The following is an 8880-nucleotide window of genomic DNA, read 5'->3' on the forward strand; positions in this document are numbered from 1 at the left end:
TAGAATTCTAAAGTTGTGAAAAGAATAATATTAAAACTGAAGGCATATTTGGAAGCAAGGAATGCCCCACCCCATGCACCTTTCGTCTATGTTGAATGTTCATTTAAGCATCAAATCATAACTTCCCTTCCAATGAAACACACATAGCTCGTCAGGTTGATATGGAAAACATATTTGTTTGTCGTCGGTGCCGTCAAAGGTTTTCAGCCTTGCCCACAGCTGAGACCGTTATTTGTCCGCTTTGCCGTATGGTTAACCCAATCGGCCGCTAAGGAATGCCCCACCCCATGCCCCTTCCAATGAAACACACATAGCTCGTCAGGTTGATATGGAAAACAGACTTGTTTGTCGTGAGTGCCGTCAAAAGTTTTCAGCCTCGACCACAGCCGAGACCGTTATTTGCCCGCGTTGCCTTGCGGTTAACCCCAACCGGCGTCCTGTCCGATTCATATTTAAAAAAAAAAACCCAACCGGCCGCTAAGGAAACCGTCGCCGACGCCTCCCGGTGGAGACCAAGACAGTTTTTGTTCTCTCACTCATACGCAACCTTCTATGTAGAATCCTGTTGTGCTGACCGCAATTGGCTTTGGGACGTCGTCGGACCGTTTCCCTAAGACTTGCGGTCTGGATAAAGCTGGGGAATGGGTTGACAAACGTTCCGTGCTTTGTGGTGTGAGCTACAACAAGTGGAAGCATAAGCTCAAAGGTATCATAAACGATGTGTTCAACATGAAGACGTTGTTGATTGAACAGTATAAATATAAGGAGGAAAACATGCTACTTCTCACAGGTATTTTATCATTCATCTTATCTTCTATGCCACGTTTCAAAAACGTTTGCGTGTAGATTTGTGATATGTTTCCTAAACCTTCCTAGTTAAATGTAGTGTTAAAAATGTCTATAACGTTTGATTTAATAGTCATTTTAGTCTGTTTTATTTTTATAGTATTTTATATCTTAAAATTTTGTTTTAGAATAAAAAAAAAGCATATGTGAATAGAAATCGTTAGTAAATAAAATATCAGCAATTTTAAATATGAAAAATTTTACTCTAAAAATAGAATATTGAGAGTAAAAATGATTCAGAAAAAAAGAATAAAGTCAAAATAGTTATTCAATCGCATTTTAGAGGATAAATTTCTTAAGTTTATGGTTTTGAATATTGATATTTTCGAATGAAAAAAATTGGATCGGAATGATAACCCATAATTCTATAAAATATAATCTAAAATAATTAACTAATATATTAAACACTAGTATTTAAAAAAAAATATTAAAAATAGTTAAAATGATTATTTTGATAAAAAATAGTCCACTAATTTTAATATTATAAAGTTAAAATGGGCTCCTTAATGAAAATGGGGATTGTGTATCGGCAGAGGAACAACCAGACGCCCGGCTTATACCAACAAAGGCAAACATCGAGAACTGCTTGAAATGGTTGGTGAAGGACTGCAAGTCAGGTGATTCGCTGGTTTTCTATTACTCCGGCCATGGGTTACGGAAACCTAATTTTGAAAACGAAGAGCTTGATGGGTTCGACCAGACGATCTGCCCTGTTGATTTTCTGAAAGAAGGCATGATCCTCGACAATGACATATATGAGACCATTGTTAAACCGTTCACTGACGGTGTCAAGCTTCATGCCGTTGTTGATGCTTCTCATAGTGGAACTATTCTTGATCTGGAGCACTTCTATGATAGAAAAAAGTAAGCTCCACGATTCCATGATAGATATACGCTATTATCTATTTATGTGAAGTAATGCACTTTATATGTTCGATCATTTGACTCAATGGATGCGTGATTTGTTTTTACTGAGAATCGGATTCTAATATCTTCCTTCTATGGCTAGAAAGGAATGGACAGATAACAAGCCTCCATCGGGGAAGAGGACCAGGTTGCTGCTGACACAAATGTGAATAAACAATAAAACTACTCATACATATACTTTGAAGGATTAATATACAAATTTGGTTCCCAACTTATTAATTAACCTTTTACAAAATTGGCATCTACAATTTCCTTAACAAATTCGATACATGTATTTGTTGAAAGTTGCACTTTTCGGACATTGAATTTGACAATTTTAATGTATATAACATGGTATTTCAGCAACCAAAAATGGGGTACATGTTAAAATTGTCTAACTCATGTACCATATTGTAGTAATATTTAAATTCATGTACCATAATGGTTCATAAATGTGTAACTTTTGATAAACACAAGTAGTAAATTTGTTCGAAAAACACTAGTATCACATTTATAAAAAGTGATGACTTCAAGGTAAAATAGATGCAGGCATTTAGTCCGAAGCAAATGCGTGGTGCATTGACATCCATTTTAATAGAAGTTGTAAGAAGAAATCCAAACATATCATACGGGGCATTACTTGACGAGATGCAAGACAAAATCGATCAAGCTAACCAGCAAGGTTGCGCCGGTGGTTCTGGATTTTTAAGCACAATTTGTGGTCCCATTCTCACACAGGTAATTCTTAACAAGCTGCTGATTTGTAATTCGAACAAAATTTAGAGATAATTCATACATAATTTAATTCGATATTTCACGTAATTAATAGGGATTATGGTCATTTCTTTTTTTAATAGTACGGTATGTGTAACACTCTAAATCAGTATGACACACAGTCAACTGATCATAGTGCTACACGGAACCATTGGAGCGAGTGCCCAACATTTTTCTTATTTCTCTTACTTTAAAACGACCATTTTCACAAGAAAATCAACTATAAAAAATGCAAATTTGAACTTTATACCGGGGAGCTCCCAAAATAGATATTTACATTCAAGATACTACGTACCAACTTTTAATAAATTGACGACTCAACTTTACAATAGGGTTTACAAATTTACATGTCCTTCAAAACTAAAGACGTACTCTGATCTGCTCTGGATCTGGACCTCCGTCAATTTAAGCCCCTCAACTCCTCCACCTAATATGCGTAAGGAAACAAATTCCAAACGTTGATCTAACTAGTTCAGTGCCACATTAACAACTAGATCATACTAAAAGTGTATCACTGAAAGGCTCAAGCTATCAAGTTTATTGCTTTGCTTTAGCGAGTATATTTGTATACTCACTCTCTACTCTATGGTAGACATCATGGTGCGGCTGAGTGTTCTGTATCTCGGAGCTCACACATCCTTCTAGTCTACCAAGGATTAGGCCCCCGGAATCTCTGCATCGGACACCACACCCTTGACTAACCCACCCCTTGCGACTGTCGGGTCTTGGCCCTAGTTAGTCAGCTTAAAGTGTCATGCGCACTCCCTAAGGATATTCATACTGATTCTATACTTTCGACTGTACCAGCTTTTCTAAAGGAACTCGAGTGTCTTAGTCGTTTCCCGAGCATTCAAACAATGCTAGTTTTATGTCCCCTAATTTATCTCGTTTCTAAATATAATTAAGAATTATTCTTGTTCTCAATTAACGTTTTATTGGAAGTTTATCCAATTTGAAGCATACTATAAGTCCACGACCATACGTGTACTATTCTAGGCCTATTTGGCCAAATTCAAGTAAGAGTTTTGAAACCTATTGTAGAGATTTCAAAACCTTAACATAAATTTTTACGGTATGGAAGGGGATTTCGAAACCTTTCTGAAAATTTACATTTCGGACAAAAGGTTTTGAAACTTGATATATAGGGTTTCGAAACCTTTTTTGCAACTTCAAATTTTCACATGTTTAAACACTTCAAAACCTTCACAAAACTATTCTAACATTTCCAATTGACCAATATAAGCTTAAACATGATATAATGGGTCATAAAGACCTTAAAACAAGTTAAATAACATCAAATTTTGACCTATATCTAATAACATACAAAATTTTGTACGTGTGTATTTTTTTCATATAAGTTTGGCATTGGGTATTTACAAATTTTCTTTTGAATGTAATCAGAGGCCTCTTCTTTCAGCTTCTGAAGAGTTCGACGTTTACCGGACCGAATTTAAACTATGATTGAACATACATACATAGTTGAAGCAATATATAGAAGGTTGCTTTGGAGAGCCGAAGGTTTCATTTATTGGGGATATCTTCAAGTGGAGTTCTCTGGTAAATTACAAGGAAATGGAAATCTTTGTATAATGTACACTCAAATCTTGGTTCATTTATCAAATGGAAAATGAAAGTAAAAGTTGAAGAAGGGTGTATCATTGATTTTTCATTGGCTCTTGATGAATTTTCTTATCTATTGTAAAAATTTAAGGGTATATTATACTAATGATCTCTCTATATTTACAACATTTTCACTTTAGTCACTGAATTTTTTAAAACTTGCTTTACAGTTACTATTTATAAAAAAAAGTCTACCACTAAAAACCCTTAGCTTCCAAATTGACAGTCTCTGCTCAAATCAACTGTGTTGTCGTCATTTTATGTTCTTTAAATTGTCATTGAAACATAATTTAACATACTCGAGAGTTTCACTATCTTTTCACGACTATTTAATCATCCATCATTATCATTTCATCCAAGTTCTAAATACAATCGAAACTCCATTACCATCCACGATCAAATCAACTGAAACACAAGTCATCGTCACCAATCATATTCGGTCACTGCCCACAGTAACAACTACTAATAACAACAGATAATAAAAAAAATAACAAAAGCAAGTAAATAAATGAAGAAAAAACAAGTTAATAGACAATAACGTCAGAAATGAAGTCGAAATGAGGCGATGATTCGGTACTTTTACTTGGCTTCGGGCGAATCTAAACGAGGGAATTAAGTGAGGAAAAGAAGAACCGTTTAGTGGTGACACCAATAAGAAGAATGTCGTGTCGTGATGGTGCAAATTATCCGAGCAACAGCAGCAACCACAGTAAAATTTAATGATTATAAAGCAAGTTTAAAAATTCAATGATCAAAATTAAATTACTCTCAAATTTAAGTGTAGCATCTGTAATAAAAGGAGTTAATATTTTGTCTTAAAAAGAAAACCGTATTCGTTCAAACATTGGCAAACACAGCATACCGTTTATGCGGAAAATAACGGAAGCACATGGGTTTAATTTGGCTGCACATTGGAAGACGTTTTTCAATTGGTTTATCAGCACATTGGTGAAGGTGAGAGACAGAGACAGAGACAGAGACAGAGAGAGAGAGAGCTTTGTTTTGTTTGTACTTTAAGTAAAGTGTTTTAGGGGCCTTTTTAATCAAATGTCATTTTAGAAAAAGTTGACTTTTGAATTAACACTAATTATAACAAACTCTTGAGTTTTACACATTTTATTAAAAATATGTCCGCCAAATGTGATTTTCAAAATACATTTTTCTAAGAGGCAATCTTTTTTGTTGATGCGATAAAAGTTGACAGGAATTTTTGAAGGCTGAATCAAAATAAAAGAATGAAAAAAGAGATTAAAATGATATGAAATTTGTCTAAAAATAAATAAATGCGTGCAACACATATTTGCAGTAGCATAAGTCGGATGACAACGATAACTCACTTGTATTTGTATTTTTTAATCACAGAATGAGTTTACATTTAAAATGTTATATTTAAATATTTGAAATTTTTTCATGTTTAAACAATACGAGATTTGTTATAAGTATAACAATTCGAGGCGGAAAAAAATGAAGAGTACAATTTAGAATAAAAAATCTAAATGTCAACAAAATAAAGAGCTGGAAACTAGTTAAGGCAAGTAGTGTTGGTAATGCTCAATCCCACATGGTATTGGAAACACTATTGGGAATGGTATTTATAGTATGGAATTCCCACTTCCTTGTTGAGTGAAAGAGAACAAGGGAAACTCTCGTGTGCCGCCGTCGCCGTCCGACTCGGCTCGGCTCGGCTCGTGGTCGTGCTCGTGGGAAATGTTGACATGGCACCACGTGGAAAGACTCATTTCAAAGGGCGCACTTTATAGGGTTTTTTTATCACATCAGATTCCTTAAAAGCATTTTTAAAAATATGCTTTAAAAAATTAAAAAATAAAATTATATGGACTAACATCATAATTTAATACATATTAGTTACATGAGTTGAAGAGTTTAATGAGGTTAGTTTATATAGGCATATTAGAGTGTTTAAGTTATATTTATTGACAATGTGAGATAAAAGCTAAAAGGTGCATCTTACAAACAATATTTAAGTGTGATCCAACTTGTTTGTAATTTTGGAAGTAAAATTGATATTTCTAAATTATATGGATTGACAATAGTATTTAGTACCTATCAAAAATATCTAATCTTAATTAATATAAACTTTAATTCCTAATGTAATTTAACAATAGTGTATAAGTAGATTTATTAGATAAAAAGATAAAAAAAATTAAGGAATATACATTTTAGTTTTTATCCCACATTATCAATAAACATAACTTAAACACTTCAATATGTCTATATAATCTAAGCCTATTAAACTCTTCAACTCATGAAACTGGTATGTATTAAATTACTATGTTAGTTACTATAGTTTTATTTTTCAATTTTTTTAAAACATATTTTGTAAAATACTTTTAGAAAATGTAATGTAAAAAGAAAATCTTGAAAAGCAAGCCTCTTGAAACGTTTCTTCACACATAATATCATATCAATGTTTTTTCTAGAATGCGTGCTTTAGGAGATACGCCTTTGCTCCACCTAAACAAATGTGCATTTATCGCAATGCTTCTTGAAATGTTACATCAATAAAATTTGAACAAACGGTGCATAAGATATAATATTTGAATATTTTTTCTCCAAAAACGCCGTATTCCATACTATTTCATCCTCCTATATATCTGCTTTTCTCTTTCGCACTGTCGGTGAATGGGAGATGATGTCAATGGGCGGTTTGTGTACACTTGTGCTGTGTGTGTATTAGTATTGGTCCAACCATAATATTCTACTTGTCCATCAAAATTGTGGGCCGTAATTAAATGCACGATTCCCCTATCGAATAAAGGAAAAAGAATTCAATATTTTCGTTTGGATAAGGTTCTTGGAACTTACAAGACACAAAGTTGTGAGAAATGAAATCGAAACATTTGGACCGCACGTTAAATTTCATGATTGAGAATCACAATCCTCAAGTGTGAAAAGCACCATGTGAAGTGTTCCGATTCAGAGAACCTTAAATTTGGGGTCAAAACTAAAAAGATGCACTGCTTTAAATTGGGTAATGTATAAAAGTTCAAGTTGATACAGTGGACAAGAGTTCGAATTCCTCTAAATGATACTATTTTAGTGTAGCATCCGTGTCAGCAACAGTAAATTGTGTGTATCGGGTTTGAGTACAGAAATATTAGGAAAGTAAATATTTAATATAAAATAGTAAAAAATTATCTATAATCATATATTACTTTATACTTACCTCGAATTATACATTAAGCAAGAATCAGACAGGAGTAAAGTAGAAGCAGCAGCAATGGCTATAGGCACAGTGTTTGAAAGCAAAACGCATCTCATTCTTTTCTTTCTTTCTTTATCAATCAAATCTCCCAAGAATATAAGAAATGCATCTGCCGGAACCCAAACCTTCAACTAAATCTATCACTATAAACCCTTTTTCCTACTTTCATTTTACATCAATCAATTAGTCCACTAATTAAAGCCATGTCGTGGGTAACTGTTGTATAAATAAATTTATACGTTATTCTCTTATTTTTATGCACATTGTGCTCTTAATATTTGAAATTATATATAAAACAAGTTAATATACATATCTATTCATTGATTATTAAATGATTTAATTAATTATAAGTTGTATTATATAATTATTTTAAATATAAAAATATTGATATTATCTATAGTTTAAGCGAGTCAATAATCTGAGAATTATTATGTTGTTTAAAATTCAAATATGAAAGGATTTGCATTGACTATCAGAGCAGGTTGACTCTTAAATAGAAACATAGATGTAGTGTTTGTCTGTATTGACAACACAGTGGACTGAGTTCAAGAATTAATATCAAATAATGCTAAATCCATTTATTGATTAATTTAATTTGTGAAGTTCAAAATATATTTACCTTAATTCTAAGTAAATGTAGAATTACGTATGTGTGACTTGAATGCTTTAATATATTAAAAACCAATATGTCTCAAGGTAGTAAATCGAAGGCTCACTGCAACCCTTGAACAATATGTATTATCAAATATAAAAACAATTAATTTTATGTGTTCGTTCCTATATGTTCATTCTTTTGTGTTCGTTTATGTCTGTTTGATTATCATTTTAACGAACAAACATGAACAAACACGAACAAGAAAATTACTTAATGAATAAACACAAACAAAAAATATTATTGGTTTAGTTGTTCGTGTTTAAAGTTAAACGAACAAACATGAACATACACTCGTTCGGTTCTTTTGCAAGCATATCATGAACGATTATATAAATTATAGATGATAAATAAATTTAGAGAAATTATTTATTTAAGTAATAATATTTTAAGTATTTTTTCAAATGATTTGACAATTAATTTAGTAATTTTAAATTTTTAATATATATAAACTTTATGAAAAAAAATACATTTATTAATTTTTAGATATTTTATTTTTTGAATATTTAATTATTTCTTATTGTGTCGTATAAAAAAACTAGTAGTACTTGTATATTGACATGCAGTCTATCATCTCAAAACTGTTAAAATTTAATGTTCCCTCAACATTTGCCTTTAAAAAAAGCTTGTTTATGAAAGTCTGGGACTAAATTTAATTAAAAACAATAATTGTCGATTTAAAAATTATATATATTAAAAATTAAATTTCTAATTATACCAATATATATTGTAAAATATTCTGTAAAAAAAGATGGAATCATATTGATTATGATGAAGATTACAATTCTAAAGTTGTGAAAAGAATAATATTAAAACTGAAGGCATATTTGGAAGCAAGGAATGCCCCACCCCATGC

At 32.0% G+C, this 8880-nt stretch overlaps 1 pseudogene; it reads left to right on the forward strand.

Moving 5' to 3' along the window:
* Nucleotides 1-328: 328 nt before the first annotated feature.
* LOC120163657 lies at nt 329-4084 on the forward strand (annotated as a pseudogene).
* Nucleotides 4085-8880: the final 4796 nt, after the last annotated feature.

This window comes from Hibiscus syriacus, unplaced genomic scaffold (genome assembly GCF_006381635.1).
Source record: "Hibiscus syriacus cultivar Baekdansim isolate YM2019G1 unplaced genomic scaffold, ASM638163v2 tig00111493_pilon, whole genome shotgun sequence".
In the NCBI taxonomy this organism is placed as follows: domain Eukaryota; kingdom Viridiplantae; phylum Streptophyta; class Magnoliopsida; order Malvales; family Malvaceae; genus Hibiscus; species Hibiscus syriacus.